An 18,421-nucleotide genomic window follows, 5' to 3' on the forward strand; every position below is an offset into this window, starting at 1 on the left:
ATTTTAGAAAGGTTGCAAACGTTTCATCATTTCATTGTTTTGTGTTGCACAAATCACTTAATGAGGCATGGTGTTCAATTTTGTAAGAGTATTGTGCTACAAAATTTATAGTTAAATCATTGAAAGAGGTAATCAAACCCTTGGGTAAGTTCATTAGCCACTCTAGGGCGGGGCCTCCAATACTTTGTGTGAAGAACCTCTTAAGATAGTCTTCAGTATAGGCTACTTCTTGACACAAAATTGAGAATTCCTTGAGATGTATGATAGGACATGTTTCTCCTGATTATTTTTCAAATTTAGGAATCTCAAAGTTTGGTGGGAATGGTATCATGCTAATGGATCTATCAAATGGAAAGGGAAAAACTTCCTAAAAAGAGAAACCCGTCACCCCTTTGTTGGTCATGGAGTGTACTAAGTTTTGAAGTTCATGCAACTGCTGGGCTAAATCTAGTTGTACTTGTGACTGTTGAGCATTTGCAATCCCACATCCCAACCTATAAGGAGATCCAAACGTAGTATGAGGTGGTGGGAGTACTCCACTTTGGCCAATGTATTGATATGTAGTTGTTGGAATTGGCACAGATATTTTCACCATACTTGTTGGAACTTGCAAATAAGTGGAATACATCAGTTGTGTTGGAATTACCATCTATTGAGTAGACATTTTCCCAATGTTTAAGCATCCTATAGTTAGGCCAATCATGGTTGACTGCAGAAGACTAGCACTAGTAATGTTGGGCATAGCACTAATGATTTGTTGGATATGTTCTACACTCAATTGGAAAGCTAGTTGTGTGATGCCACTTGATGTGGATGTAGCACTAGTTGTCACTATTGGTCCTTCGCTAGATGCTTGGGTTATGTTTGGAAATACGGGAGCACCACCCTTCATAATCAATTTTAAAAAGGTGGTCCCATCAAAGGTTGTGGGGAAATTAACACCATCTTTAACCAAATTTAGGAAGATCTCAATTTTGTTTGCCCTAATAGATTTTTCTATCATTTCAACATTGTATAGATCTACAAGGAATGTTCAGACATCATTAGAGATATTGTTGTTGTCAATAAGGTTTTCCTCTTGGTATACTTCTTTGTCACCATTTCCAAAAGTTGTGTTGTGAAAAGGATCTTTTGGTTCTTGTGTGGATGTTAAGTTAGGCATACCAAAGTTTGAACTAGAGGGAAATCCTCCCCCAAATGATGTTGTGTGTGGAGGAAAGGGATTCTCCATCTCTTTTTGCCTTAATGATTCCAATAAAAGAGACATGGTATTAAATGTAAATCTGTTGGATCATGTATGTACCATACAATAGTGACCAAACTAGTGGGTGGAAGACTATGGAAGCAAGAGAGGAATGTGAGAGAGAACTATTGAACCTTATGTAATGAAAGGGGCCAATAACAAAAGACCTTGGTTTAGCAAATGAAGTGTGATTATAAGCTAAAAATATCCTTCTCCTACCAAAGATGGTTAGGTGATCTTTGGGCAAGATAGGATACCAAACTGACTATCCACTATTTGGAGATGGACTTGTGATCCAAAATGAGTGGTAGGTGTTTCCTTGCAGATAAAAGATCTAATGTTATAATCATGAAAGGTGTTCTTATGCCAAAGTTTTTAGGTTCAAATGATCAAGCTTTCTAGAGGATGTTTACAAATGGAAGACTAGAAATTTTGAAAATAAAATAAAATAAAATAAGGTTAATGAAGATGTGGTGGTCACTTATATGGTTAACTTAATCCTCACTTACTGGGAACAAAACCCTGGGGTTTACTCCTAGGAAGGTAGACCAATTTTGAAGTTTTGCATTATACTCAATTCTATCATAGCAGTCTTCTTTAGCTTCTTCTTTTTGGATGTCTTTGATAGCATATCAAAAAAATTTATCACCTTGTGCTAGGTTTTTTCTTTCCTTGTAGACAAATGGTTTGGATAATTTCACCTTCTTATGTTTGACTTTGTCAGTCATGGCAAGAACAAAACAAAACCCAATTTTGAGTACAAACTATGACTAGACTCAACCAATTTCAAATGCTAGACCAATATAGAACTCTTGGAAATAACTGTGAGTCAAGAGGACCCACTTACACTGTTTCACTCATTTTTTCTCACCATTTCACTCATTTTTGCACTTGTTTGATGTTTGGTGTTGGTTTTTGAATGTTTAAACAATCAGGCACATAGAACATGCCAACAATCCTAATAAGGCTACAACTAGGATGTACAAGGCTTATCTAAAGGGTTTCCTCGATATACATAAGGTATGTAAGGCCCAAATTTGTAGATAATAGAAAATAATGCCACATAGTTGGGAGGAGACGGTAACCCAAATCTCCACCTTCACTTCCCAAAGGTATAAAGTTCTTTGGGGCTTAGCCAAGAGTGACAAGATTTTACTTCCAAGAGAGGTATCTTTCGATTCACCTCCCAACTCTTATAGTCTTGTAGAACACTGGAGTTGAGGTCATCCCAAGGGGTGATGAAATCCCCAAGTAGGCCTCCTAAAAAAAAGAAAAACAAGACCACTTATTTCTTGTGCACCAAAGATCACCCAAAGGCACAAGGGGAGAAAATACATAAGTGGCCTCGAGGTTTAAAAGAAACTTGTTCTTTCCCAATGAAGCTTTATGTTTTGTAATCTACTTTGAAGACACATGTGTTTATAACATACAATGTTCTTCTCAGCCTCAAATTGTCATCAACATAAATGAAAAGTGTGCATTCGTCAACAAGAAAGTAAATCACTTTTAAACATAAGAAAATTGTTTAAAATGAAACCAATTTCCTTTAAGTCATTCAAGAGTGTGCAATTTCATTTTAAGCACCAATTCTAAATATTGGTTAGCCTAAACATCCATGTCAATTTCCTTAAAGCATTCAAGAGTGTATGGATTCTTTTTAAGCACCAAACCCAAATATTTTCTAGCCTAAACATTCATGTCAATTTTCTTAAGGCATTTAAGATTGTATGAGTTCTTTTTAAGCACCAAACCCAAATGTTTTCTAGCCTAAAAATTCATGTTAATTTCCTTAAGGCGTTCGAGAGTATGTCTTCTACCTAAACATCCATTCAGATGAAATATGAATAAATTCCTTTAAGGCATTCAAGATTGGATGTAAAGTTTTCCCTTAAAACATTCAAGAGTGTGTTTAGATTTTACTCATTAAAGTGCACCATGCATTCAAAAGACAAGTGGTTATACCATGCAAGTTAATTAACCTTTAATCCTAAACTGATGAAAATCACTACAAATTTCCTAAGTGATAAAAATCAGTATTGTTTTGTTTTAAGTCTTCCAAAGTCTATTTCCTACATGAAAACTCGTTAGTAATCCCTGTAAATCACCAATTAGCAAATAATAATGTTTAAAATTTCACAACTTTGTCAAAAAGTGTAGATGATAGTTCACAGGCGTAGATGATAGTATGCACAGATGCTAAAATGCATAGAGACCAAAACTCATAGATGCTAGACAATAGAAGACAACAAGGTACAATTTTGTAGTTAGGTGGTACTTTTTGTTAGGCATAGATGACAGTTCATGATGCAGAGACACCAAAACATGCATATGAAAAAGGATAGCCCTCACACAGTAGAGATGATAGTCTAAACAATGCAGATGATAGATTGATTTCCTTAAATGTAAAACCCTCCCACAACGAAGAGAAAAAAATAACCTACATCGACACTAAAACAAGAATTTTTGATGTAATGTGAGTGGGCTAAAACTACAGGTTGAAGATGCTGATTTGTAGAGATGTTGGTCTATAGAGACGACGAAACACAGATGACACTACATTCAATGCAGATGTCAATGTGAGGTTTTAGGCAACCAGTTATGGTTTTCTTGACAAATTTTTGAATGAAAAATAGGGGCATGACTCCCACCAAGCATGCCAAAATGTATACTACAGAATTTGACCTGTTGGAAGCAACAGAAAACAAAAAAACACTAGTTACACATGACTATTAAGATATTCAAAACAACATGCAACATAACTAATATAATGCTTGAGTTTTGCAACTCAAGGCAACCAAATAAATCAAATCCTCAAGCTACCTAAAATAGTTTGACAAAGACATCCATGATAGGCTTTGTTGGTGTGTTTAGAATGGAGAGATGTTAGTGTGCTCTCCCCAAACACAACAATGGCAAATCTCTTGATGTGAAAATGCAAGTGTGATAATGAAACTATGCTATATGAAATGAAGAACACCTCAAACAATGGCTATGGAGGAAGCCATGTTTGAGAGCATTCAAGTGGATGTGCTAATAGAATGCAATAAAGAAACTAAGCTAATATGCAAGTGAAATGAAGATGTAAATGCATGAACAAGCTAATCTAATAATGTAAATGCAATGAACTATCAACTACCAAAGGTTAGTATGCAACATGAAAATCATTATGAAAGCTCTAAACTCAAATTAGCATGATAAAAATGCAAATGAGGGAGATGAAAAATTCTTGAGACAAGGGCTCTAGTTATAGCCTTGAGAGAGGGCTTGGTGAGGTGGCATCTATGTGGCATCCACATAGGTGCCACATGGGAGAGATGTGAGCAAGCCATGCAAGTGGTCAACATTCAAAGTTTTCTCACACATGTGTGAGAAAACTTGAAGTGAGGAGTGGGGGACAAAGTTGTAAGAGGTGTGAGGGGTGTGGAAGGTGTGAGTGGTCCTCACACATGTGTGAGCACACACTTAGGCTAAGAAAGGGGTTTAACAAGGTGATTAGGATGATTAAGTAGGATTAAAAATGAATAAGTTTAGAAGGATGAAAATGATGGGTGTAGACTAGGCTTTAGGCTAGGTTTAAGATTAAATTAAATAAGATTTAATTTAATCATACGTTTAGAGAAATTAATGAGATGGAAGGGGTTTAAATAAATAAGATTTGTTTAAAAGGGAATTTATGGAGAATCATGTATTAAATAAATTTAACACATTAAGGCTAGAGGTATTTAAATTAAATTTAAATACCTTAGGAAAGTGAACCTACTTAATTAAATAAATGTAATTAAATAGGTAGAAGAATATGACATATATAATTAATTAATAAATAAATAATTATAATATCAAGGTAAATATTAAATAAATTAATATAGTCTTTCTGGGATGATTTTAAGCGTCTACACATATTAAAATTGAATTGAATTTGAAGCTCAAACTATACATTTGAATCTTTGAACTCTGAATTGAGCCTTGAAACTGCTTGTTGAAATGTAAAATTGAGCCTTGAATTTGAACTTGGACAATACAACAAGGCAAGTTCAGAGTGTTTTCAATCAACTCATAAGGGCTTTAATATTCTGAAAAAATTTAGAATATGAATTGACTCAAGGGAAAGGAAAGATTAAAAGATGACACAACTTGAAATGGAGGGAAACAATAGACAAAACACAACCAAAACAAAACAAGCCAAAAAAGAAAAACAGAAATGGTTATTTACAATGGAGAGGACAAAACCCAAGAACTAAATGTGACCATTTACAAGTTGGAAAAAGTATGAGCCCTTCTAAATCAATTCTTTATAGAATGGAAGAATTTTTTGTACACAAGTGAGCAACGTGGCCAATGTGCTCTTTAACTTATCTATGAAAAATGAAAATGGGAAAATAAATATAGATTCAAGACTTTCTTCCACATTATTCATATCAACAATTCTTTTCACAAATGTAGGTAAAATCTGAACAATTTTTGTCATATCTTGAGTCCTTTTATTTTTGGATTGCCCATGTGATTTTTCCATTGTTATTTGCTACACCAATTCTTCCAAAGGAAGAGAGGGGAAAAGATCTGCAAGGGGCTAAAAAATGCATGAATCTTTTTCTTCTTCTCGGCTATCATTTGGTGCTTTAGGTTGTATTAATACTTCATTAGTCTCCAGGAGATCAAACCAAAATAATTTGTAATCAACTTCGTGCCCATAGGAAGAGTGATGATCAACCATACTTCTAAAAGAGTATTTGTCATCAATCCTTTCTTGTGTATATTGATCCTTCATACCTTCCTAAACAACATCATTTGGTGAAATAGCATTAGAAGTCCCAAATATAAAAGAGTCAAATTCTGCAATTTGAAAATCTCCTAATAAGTTTTCATTTGATCTTACCCTCCAAGCTTTGTTCAATGGGAGTTATATCAAGGCCACTCATTGAGTCAATTGACTGTGAGACATATTCATCATCATAATCAACACATAGATGGTAGGCTCCAGCTACACTATAGGAATTTTTTTCAATGATAGGAGGGATTAAGAGATCTTCGTCATTGAAAACTGTTAGACTTTGATAAATAGGAGGCGTTGATTTTAGTACTTTTCGAATGAGCCTTTTCTATTTAGGCTTTTCCTTTAGATAATTCTGTTGTTCATAGAGATAAATTCCTATCTGTGCAATTTGTTTACACTTCATTCCACTTGGAAACATGTCATCATCTAAAGTAATAGCCCCCCCTTGTGCATCTTGCAATGTTCGTACTCTCTAGCACTTTAACAAAAACTTGATTTTAGTTTGTAAAGCATAAATGAAAATACACAGTTGATTATTTTCATTTGGTTGGCTATTTTAGGGAATTTCACTAGTACACCTATTGAACCTATCTACAAAATCCCTCATAGGTTCAATCTCCTTCTATTGAATTTGAAAGAAATTTAATAATAACTCAACAACATCAACTGGAACCTTAAATCTTTGGAGAAATTTTACCTCGAGATCACTTCAGTAAGTGATACAACCATTATGCAAATTTGAAAACCAATCAGCAAGACTCCCAATGAGACTCGCTTCAAATAGTCTAGCAAATATGTTCTCTTCCTACACACCAAGAATACCATAGGTGACTATAGTTGCTTTAATGTGACCATTAGGGTCTTGACTTGCATCGACGGGAAAATTTGGGAGATATTCTATTGAACTTTTAGGTAAGGTTGAGTATTGAGATAAAGAAAATGACCCAATCTAAGCCCCCCATGGTTGGGCTACAAACAAAGCCATGGCACCAGGTTTATTTCATCAAAATAAATTAGAATCACCAATCTCTATCCTCGAGGAGGTATCTTCTAATATCCAAGGAAAGAAAAGCACTATAATTTCGCTTTCTTTCCCCAGTAGAGTCGTGAAAATTTTGTTAGTAAATAGATTTGTCTTCTATGAAAATCTTTCACAAATAACTCTTCAATGCCCAAACTAAAACACAATTCTAAAACTAATAGTTTGAGTCAATTGCAATCATTTTTTCAGGTACTCTCTGAATTTTGAAATGAAGGTACAACTCCCTCCTTTTGATTTATAATAAATAATTTACAGACTTGCCTTTAACCAAAAGGCACATAAGGAATACTAACATCCATTCATCAACATGATATGAACATGAAGCTAGATTTAAATAACTTTAAAAGGAAATAAAATACATAGCACATAGGCTATCTAATCAATCTTCTTATCTGCAGAGAAATGAAATGGAAATCTAATATTCATTTTGTATATTTGGATGAATAAAATCTCAAGATTTCATCACACACCAAAAACCTTAATAAATGAGAGCAAGATGTTATTTCAAATGTGACTAGAGCGACCATATGATCACTTCAAACTAGAGAAAAATTAATTCAAACCATAGGATTTCAAGATAAATTCCTCTTGATTTCAAATAAACAAGAAAATAGCCATATGATTATTTTCCCTTACATCATAAACAAGTTGCAAAATAAATATCATCTCTTCCTTCCCTTCTCTATTACAAATCTTTAAAACTAAAATTCCTTCCCTTTCTTGTAAAATGTACAAGCCAGGCCAAACCTGAGAAGAACCCTTTTACAACTAATTTGACCCCATTAAATAATTCTTCCACAAGAAGTTCAACTACCACAACTTCTTTTTACCAAACTAAATTGCATTTTATCTATTTTCTTATGTTCTTCCCCTTATGCTTTAATTTTTCTTTATTAAGTGCAATAATTATTTGGTACTTTACAATAATTTTAATTCTATAAAGAATTAACCTTGTCCTTTGTACTTCTCTTTTTTAGAATTAACTATGTGAGAAACTAATGCGAGTTTAAATTAAATCGATTATTTAATTATTTTGCATTTGAAAATGATAATATTTAATTCTTTAAAGAATTAAATATTATGCAATGCAAAATAATTTTTTAAATAATAATTTTTAAAAGCTTACCTTGTTTTAACTTCTCACATAGTTGAATGAAGAGGGGGAAATACGTAGGGTTTCAAAACCCTAGGTAACAAAACATGACATGCATTTTCTCATGCTAATGAAGAGCATCATCGTGTGCATTGGTAAGTGTCTCAATACTATCTACTATGGTATTTAACATGGATAACATGGGATTCAATGTAGTTTTATTGTTACATGTGGCTTGAAAACCCCTCAATTCAGTAAGATTTTCTTGTATCAAATCTTCAATTTGAAGAGGGTTTTGAGAGGGTAATAGATCATTTGGTGGAGGGTTTTTAAGGAATTCTATTTTGTGGCTCATTATTACCAACATCATTCGTGTCATCTATTCATATTAAAGTGCAAAGAATCCAACAATTACTATTTGTATAATTAATAGTTTTTAATTAAAATAATAAAACTAGTGATTTCTACTAGAAAAACTTAATTTTAAATATAATTCAATGAGAACAATCAAATAAATGAAAAAAATAACTTATGTGAAATTTCCTAAATCCTATACCTAATTTCAAATTGTATACCCAAAATGGGGGTCAATAGACAACATAAACAAACCGAAATCAATGAAAATGTGCTTGGGTTTTTGGTTTAAATTTGTGGTCATAGGTTTTGGGTACCTGATTTTATATCAGATACCTAATATCATATTAAGTTTCTGATATGGGATTGGGTATCCGATATGGGATTGGGCACCCAAAAAGTGTTGGTATCACCTTTTTACTTTGGGATTAAAATGGGTGGTAAAAAGGCAGTGCATAATTTGAAATGCTTAAATTAGACATTTTTAAACTCCACTTTTTTCACATCATCACTTTTTTGGCACACCATGAACATGCATGTACCCATCGATAACTTGACCTTTTATACCTTGCCTCTTCACTTAAATAGAATAGAAACCCTCTGCATTAATCGATATAATATAAAACCCTCCTCATGTATCAAAACTATAGTCGTATAGAGTCATACTACTCTATGGGGATTGGGGAGAGACGAAGTGGGGATATGCTCCCTAAATAAATCATGTTACATGTAGAACTATCACACAAGGGATTCAACTATATATTAAAAAAGGTGCCATATCCCTAGAGGTCAACTAGGAATTGAACCCACCCAAAGGTATGTTTCCCAACATCCAACCCCATACATAGAAGTTTACCTAGCTAGCTCTTTGCCATTATGTTGTTATTTTGAGCCTAATTAGACTCACATGTTAGTTATTTTCACTTGCTTCAATGTAGTTTCCCACCATATTTCTTCTACAAGGAGTTTTGGGGATAATGCCCCCATGATAGGGATCAAGGGGTGATGCCCCTTGTGAAGTACATGTATAGATTAGAGAGGAATAAATTAAAATTACACAAAAATATAACCAATATCACAAAGGAAAAAATCACACATAAAATATTACAAGACACAAATTTAATGTGGTTCACTTAGTCCCTAAACTACATCCATCAAATAGAGAGTCCAATATTCTTATTATCAAGTGATTCAACCTGACTACAATCTGCAATCCCTTGTAACTCACTACCACCGCAAGAGGATACTAAATCATCATGCACCATAAAATTGCTAACCCTAATCCATTTTATACAAGACTTTTTTCAATTAGAAAATTAGGGTTAGAATATGTTGTCCAGTAGAAAAATTAACTACCAACATCATTTACAATAGTCAATTCATTTTTGGCTTTAGGGATGTTTCCTCTTGACCTTTCCCTATATTATGATAGGGAACCCACTTGGGCTATAACCCCAGGGCTACACCTTGAGCATTGACTTTGGACCTTGCAAGGGGCACTACCACTTGACCCCTCAAGGGGCATTTTTCCTTGACCCCTAGCATGGAAACTACATCGAATGAAATGGGAAATATTAACCAATGAGTCTTATTAGGCTCGACATAACAACAAGTTTTATGGGTAGCACCCAAGGTAGGGTCCTAGGGTAGAGATAAAAAATGACATGATGATGTAGGAGCATCTTGGGTTGGTGTGTTATCATACTAATTTATGTTCATTATGGCAGTTGTTACCGAGTTGCAGTCATTGTCGAGTTGCTACAATTGCCGAGTGCCAGTAATTTTGTAGTGTAAGCTTTGTTGAGGTTATCCCACATCATTTTAACACTCGGATTAGCATGCTATCCCATCTCGCTCGGTAGTGTGTACTAAGTTCCATAGAATGTGTTGAGTGACTCTTCATGTGCCAAGTTTTCCTTTTCATGTTGAGTCTCAACATTTTGGACGTATTTTTGTATTTTTTGGTCTAAGCCAACTTGCAAGATTTATTTTGATCATGACATTTATGATAAGATATTGCCTTGGGACATGTCTAGACCATTGTTGGGTTGGCCTTCCTTTTTTGTAATATTCTAGAATGTTTTGTAAGTCATTTTGGAAAGTATAAATATGGGTCTTGTGGAGCCTTTTAGGGATTCATTTTTTGGATAGAATGATATTCCAGCTTTGCAAGAGAATGAAGTATAGATGAAAATTTTGAAGATCTAGCACTGTGACTTAGAAACTAGACGATTGCTTGGTGAACCTAAGGGTACAAGTGTGGATACTTCTTGGTGTTCTTTTCTAGTTGTGTATTAGACTAGCTAGGATTTGGTTTGTAAGTTGGATCTTGTTAGATCTTGCAAAACTAATTTTGTAATTGCTATTTGTACTTGGCCCTGACCCAAAAGGCCTTATAGCTAGGCATATTGCATGTAATCAGTTGTATCTATGAATAAAGAGTTGTGATTTGGTATCAGATCTTGCATATATTGCTTCTTATTGTGGTGTTTCCATTGCGTGGTTATTTTTTTGGGGCTAAGACATCTCCTTTGGGGATTCTCTTGGCTTGCAATGGATCAATCGAAGATGAGGCAATTCACACCAAGATTGTGGATTAGAGAAGCTGATTGATCTTTTGGATTTGTGGATCTATTGCTTAGGGTTTTTGAAAACCTTGGAAGATGCCTTCAAGAAGAATAGACCCTAGGGAAATTGATGACCTTAATGATGCTATAGAAGAAAAAATCTCAAAGAATGTTAAAGAAGATTTCACATCTGGGATGGAGGAGGTTAAAGCCAGTTTCAGATCTGATATTGCATTGATGAAGAGTGACATGATTTCTAAAATTGTGAGTGCTTTAGGTGGCATACCTAGGCATGTGGGTACTAAAGGTAGTTATGAGGAAGTTATCAAAGACTTTGAAGTTTCTAGATCAAGTGGTGAGGATAGAACAAATCATGCGGAGAGGCCTATTAGAATTAGGGCTGGTTAGTTTGCTCGACTTGGATCTCAGATGAAGCTGAAGCACACGATGGAGGTTTCTAATTTTTTAGGTACTTTGAATCCTGAAGAGATGATTGATTGGATTGGTGAATTGGAAGACTACTTTGAGCTTGAGGATATTGATGATTCACTTAGACTGAGGTTGGCACAAACTAATTTGAAGGGACATATTGCTCTTTGGTGGAAGGAACTACAAAGAGACAAAGAGGAGGAAGGTGAAATGAAGATCTCTAGATAGAGATAGATGGCAACTAAGTTGAAAGCTAAGTTCATTCATGTTGATTATGAACTTGAGTTTCTTAAGAGGTTACAAAATCTAAAACATAAGGATATGACTGTGAAGGATTATACCGAGGAGTTCTAAAAGTTGACTATTTTCTCCAGGTGCAAAGAATTGTCAAAGGAGAAGGTAGCCCAGTACATTAATAGTTTAAGATTCAATATTCAGGATGAGATTGGTATGCCGAATATTCCTTCAATTGAGGATGCTTATCAGTATGCTTTGAGAGCAGAAGAGAAGATAAAGAGGAAACATCAAGGAATGGAGAAGCATGATAGCTCAACACAAGTTAAACTGAGTACAAAGGGTGAACCAAAACCTATTGATCAAAAAAGGAAGACAAGTGGAGGTGTGTTTAGAGGTAATTTTTTTAAATGTGGCAAAGAAGGGCATAGATCTTTTGAATGTCTGATTGGTAGTACAATCGCTATTGTGATTGAGGTTAAAGTCTTGGATAGTCAGCCTGAGCAAGGAGAGAATTTGATGGCTCGATGAGTATTGGTGGATCAAAGAACATTGGATTCTTTTTAGAGGATTGGTTTTTTCAAAACTTGTTATATGTTTGGTTGCAAAATCTGCAAGGTGATTGTGGATGGTGGTAGTACTGATGACCTTGTTGCTAAAGAGATAGTTCAAAAAATTGGTTTGAAGAGAGCGAGACATCCTTATCCTTATCATATTGGCTAGTTGCAAGGTGAGCATGCTTTGGAAGTGAGGGAGAAATGCCTTGTTGATTTCCAAATTGGGCAATATAAGGATCAAGTGTTGTATGATATTGTGGATATGAAAATTTGTCATGTGTTACTTGGTAGACCTTGGTAGTATGATTGCAGGGATGTGCATGATTGTGTCAAGAATGTGTTTACTATTAAGAAAGGTGGTAGGAAGTTTTCCCTGATTCCCTCACTGAATGAAGAGCTTGCTAGGAGGAACCTGAGTATTAGCAGTCAAGTTGAGTTGGAAGATACTGAGAAGGTTGGAGATTAGCATGGAAAGAAAACCTATGGAACACCTAAGATGGATGTGAAGAAGAAGAAAAAAAAGGGAAAAAGTGTGCAAGTTGAAGAATTGGAAGACATGCATGTAAAGAACCAGTTTGGGATTTATGTGTTGAATCCTAGAAGTTGTTCTTCTAGGTTCTAGAACATCTTTTTTAACCTTGTGTGTTTGATGCAGGAACATCTTGGGTTGACATGTTATCCTCCTCATTTGTATTCATTTTGGCAATCATTTTTAGTTTCAATCATTGTTGAGTGCCAATAATTTTGCAATTTAAACTGAGTTGAGGTTATCTGGCATCATGTTAACACTTGGGCTAGTGTGTTATCTCATCTTTCTCTACAGTGTGTACCAAGTTCCATAGTGTGTGCCAAGTCACTCTTCATGTGCTGAGTGACTCTTCATGTGTTGAGTATTCCTGTTGATGTCAAGTTTCAACATTTTGAACATGTTTCTGCATTTTTTGGTGCAAGCCGACTTGTGGGATTTATTTCAATCACAATGTTTATGATAAGATCTTTCCTTGGGATGTGCCCAGACTGTTGTTGGGTCAACCTTCCTATTTTGTAATGTTCTAGAATGTTTTGTAAGCTATTTTGCAAGTATAAATAGGGGTCTTGTGGAGTCTTTTAAGGATTCATTTTTTGGATGGAATGATGTTCCAGCTTGGGAAGGGAATGAAGTATAGATGCAAAATTTGAAGAGCTAGGGTTGTGGCTTAGAAACCAAAGGATTGCTTGGTGGACCTAAGGGTACAAGTGTGGATTCTTCTTGGTGTTATTTTCTAGTTGTGTATTTGGACTAGTTGGGATTGGTTTTGTAAGATGGATCTTGTTGGATCTTGCAGAACTGATTTTGTAATTGTTGTTTGTACTTGGCCCTAACCCAGAAGGCCTTATAGGTAGGCATATTGCATGTAATCAATTATATCTATGAATAAAGAGTTGTGATTTGGTATAAGATCTTCCATTATTGCTTCTTGCTATTGTGTTTCCTTTGTGTGGTTATTTGTTGGGGGCTAGGACATCTCCTATGGGGATTCCCCTACCTTACACTGCATTACTTGATTAGTATAAAATACATTGAGAGTTATTTTTTTATTGGATAACATATTCTAGTCCTAATTTTGTAACTACCATAAGAGTTGTATAAAATGGCTCAGATCTAGGGATTTTATTATCTATGATGATTTAGTAGATTCTTGTAGAAGTATTAAGTTACAAGGGATTGCAAATTGTAATCAAGTTGAAATCACTTGATAATAATACTAGACTTACTATTTGGTAGACATAGCTCAGAGATTGGGTGAACCATGTTAAATTTTTTTGTCTTCTATTTGTGTATGCATATTCTATTCCCTTTTTATATTGGTTATATTTACTTTCAATTGTTATTTATGTCTCTCTAATCCTTGCATATAAACCATCCCATCCTTGGTCACATGGGAGGGGATGTTTAAAATGAACCACAATCAAACTAATCATAGATTGATAAAAGGACTAGTAGTTAAGTTGATAGAGCATTCAAATAGCTAATGAAAGGTTTTTGGTTTCAAATCCTAGTTTAGTATAAACAATGAGTCAACAAAGCATGTTTTTGGAATCTTAGAAATATATGTAAAGTGTATTTTTAACAAGAATATTATAAAGACATCTTGGCCAACTATATCATTAAACAAATTTGTGTATATGATCCTCTATGATTTAAATCTCATATTTTGTAAGAACTATATTAGTACCTAATAGAAACTTAGGCGACATTCTTGCATATTGATAGTTTAGAGGTATAATAAGCTTAGTTGGTTGAATGATGACGATTTTGCATTTTTGAAAGAGAACTCACAAGTTCAAACCCTATAGTGGATAAGGTATATATATGCCTCATTTGTACAATAGTTAGGTGCCTCTCACAAGTAGTATGAAGCAAGTTTATATTACTATGTATTCTATTTGTGTATGCATGTTTAATTCCTTTTTAATATATTAGTTATATTTACATGCAATTGTTATTTATGTCTCTATAATCCTTGCATATAAACCATCCCATCCCTAGTCCCATGGGAGGGGGTGCTTAAAATGAATTACAATCAAACTAATCATAGATTGATTAAAGGACTAGTAGTTTAGTTGATAGATCATTCAAATAGCTAATGAAAGGTCTTTGGTTTCAAATCCTAGTTTGGTATAAACAATGTGGCACCAAAGCATGTTTTTGGAATCTTACAAATATATGTTAAGTGTATTTTTAACAAGAATATTCTAAAGACATCATAGCCAATTCTAATTTGTTGATATCATTAAAACAATTTGTGTATAAGATCCTCTATAATTTAAATCTCATATTTTGCAAGAACTATATTAGTACCTAATAGCAACTTCGATGACAATCTCGCATATTGATAGTGTAGAGGTATAATAAGCTCAGTTAGCTGAATGATGACGATTTTTTATTTTTGAAAGAGAACTCACGAGTTCAAACCCTATAGTGGATAAGGTATATCTGCCTCATTTGTACAATAGTTAGGTGCCTCTCACAAGTAGTATGAAGTGGGCTTATATTACTATAAATAATTTATAGTTCCATACAAATATTGTCAAGTATCATAGGCAATAAAAAGATTCATTGCTATAGTTCCTTTGATGAGATCTCACCTTATAAGACTCGTAATAAACAATGGGTAAGGAGTACTCTCAAGACTTTATGTCGTGAATGTGTAAATTCTTTATTATTTTCTATCTAGTTATTAGAAATTCTGAAATAATACACATTTTTATATCTATTATTAAATAGTTGCTATCCTTTTTACATATTTCAAAGTTCTTAGTTCTTAGATATGTGAAATAGAAAGATGATTGGGATTCACCTCTTCTTCATCCATAGTAATATATCTCTTTTCCTATTTCTCTTTGTCAAAATTATTATCGCATTTAAATCCTTGAAATGGGATTCCTTTTGCGTACATTTTTGTATATCTTAAATTTATTTGTTGGGGACTATTACTCCATTTAGATTCATGAAATAGAACTCTTTCCATCCACCTTATTCATATGGGTGAAAATCTACTTTATAAGCTGCCATAATGTCTCTACTTTAATCTTGCTTTCTAGACTGAATTGATTAGATTAATCCGCATCCATCCGTGTCCAGCTAGAATAAGTATGGAGATCACAAGTTGGTTAAATTAAAGATCGATATATAAATATGTAGCTGTGCAGATGTGGTCAGTGTATGTTTATTATTCTACCTGCAGCTGAATTGACAGAGAACAAACAATTATCGAATCCACCAAAAAGTATGGATCGTTTTCTTCTTTTCAACTTGCCCATTTTGAGAAGCCACCTAATGTCCTGCCCTGCATTAAAAACTCTACAAACTACGAAACAATGTACAACCACATGCTTGTCTTTTTCAGCATCTCAGGCAAACATCAGAAAATAACTGTATTACCAATTGATTCTTGACAGATGAAACACTTGAATTTGGTAAGTTGGTAGAAATGAATGAATGGGTTTACCTAAAGATGATACAATTAAACCTTATAAAATATCCATTTGAATTCTTATTAGATAATTAAATGTTGAATTAAGTCACCATATACTGAAATTGATAGGGGCAACTAGCGTCCGAAGAAGAATATTTGGTCTTATAGATACTTCTCATCATTTATTAGTATGTGTATTTTTCTATTTATTGCAACTGGCAGATCTGATTTCTATAACTCTCAGTGTTGTGTCGTTTGAATAATGTGGAGAATGTCAAGAGCAATGTCATGATGAAAGGTCACATCATTTAGGAGGTGAGAATATGGAAAAGATTTTGAGTAGCACCCAACCTTCAACGATGACTAGGAATTTTGTTTCTCGTGGGTGTAAAATCAAGGCCTCTCGAAAGCAAGCATATATGAAGTTTTGTCGTTTTCTTTTGTTCGCTAGGTCGAGTTGGCTTAGTGGTGGAGAACTTGTACTCTTGAAAGAGAGGTCACAAGTTCAAATCCCACGGCGGGGGGTAGGGTATGTACGCCTCGTTTGTAGTGCCAAGTGCCTCTCGAAAAAGAGTACGAGGTAGTCCCATATCACTGTCACCATATGTAAACCCAAAAACTATGGCATAGTGTCGTGGACTATAAAACCCACTTACTTACTTTTTTTTTTCATTTTTTCAATACTATATTTTTAAATTTTTGTTTTAATGTTGGTGATAGTGTGGTTCATATACATCTTATTAGACTTAGCATTTAAGTTGTTATTATGCATTATTATGTCAAAGGTATAAATAATTAAAAAAACAAGTTGAATGTTAAAAGTTCACAACTTATAAACTTAGGCAAAATGATTCAAATATATTTGTCCATTGATATATTCTCACATTCCAAGACTAATCAATTCTCATATTTGATTGCAATGTACATTAAGTATGTCATATTCGCTAAGCATAATCCTCTAACAAGCTTAGAATGTCTTAGTTGGTAGCACATTTACAATACTTACCATCTCCAATGAACATTAAGACAAAATAGGGCTCCCTTCATTAACTCAATTATATAAAAAAAATAAGCATGCAAATATTATTAGATTAAAATAAGATGGTGCATCTTCAATTATAAACTAAAGTCTACTACACCAAAATAAAGTGTCTTGTTTTCAAAGGAAAAAATCAAGTCTAATTCACCGAAACAATAAGGGTTGTTTCCATAACATTGAATGCTCATATTTCACTAATTATTAGTCAACAACCTCAAGTCCTAACAAATGTATAGGGTAGTGTTGCCTTGAAATTAGCAAAGCATGTATCATTATGTTGATCTTGCAAGGATACTTTTGCACCAAATTTTGCACTATCTAGTGATAAACTATGACAAACCATGTCCACCTAGCAAAAATTGAAAAACATTTTATTGACACAGATCTTTCTATTATTTTACAAATCTTTTAGCTAATTGTCTGTTATCCATGCATCCTCATGAGAGATGGGTTCTTGTGATCCACTACTCATGAAACATGGGTCAATGAGTTTGACTCAAACTAATACAAAGTTAAATCTTGATAAAAACACAATAATTTGACTTTCTATGGAAAATCTCTCCTACATATCATTTGATGAGCTTAAGGGAATTTTTGATCAATGGTTCATCAGGTGCAAAACTTGCCAAAGGTTTTACAAATGAGGTTGCAAGAATAGTGGGCTTAACCATGGAGGAAGCTCCATAGTTAAACACTCTTGAGATGGAGTGGTATTAGGATGGATGAGAACCATAGATGTATGTGTGCTTCACTTCTGTTAGCATCACCCAAATGTAATGAGTGGTAAGTGTTCCATTCACTCTCATGAATTATGGGTTCTTGTGAACCATAACTCATTAAACACGGGTCAATGAGTTTGACTCAAATTACTCCACAATTAAAAATCTTAATAGAAATATCACAATTGGCTTTTATGTTTATCTTTTTGTTAGAAACAATAGTCCACCAATGTAACTTGGGGGGGGGAGGAGGTGAATCAGTTCTATGACAATTTAAATATTTAAGCTTTTAAACAATCTTGACCATTCAAAGTAAAAAATAACCATAAAAAAATGGTATATAAACAATTACACCAGATATGTTGACTAGGGAAACCCTTGATTAGAGGGAAAACCCCAGTGGGAATGATGCCC

Source organism: Cupressus sempervirens, chromosome 3 (genome assembly GCF_028749045.1).
Source record: "Cupressus sempervirens isolate cs-2001-9-10 chromosome 3, ASM2874904v1, whole genome shotgun sequence".
In the NCBI taxonomy this organism is placed as follows: domain Eukaryota; kingdom Viridiplantae; phylum Streptophyta; class Pinopsida; order Cupressales; family Cupressaceae; genus Cupressus; species Cupressus sempervirens.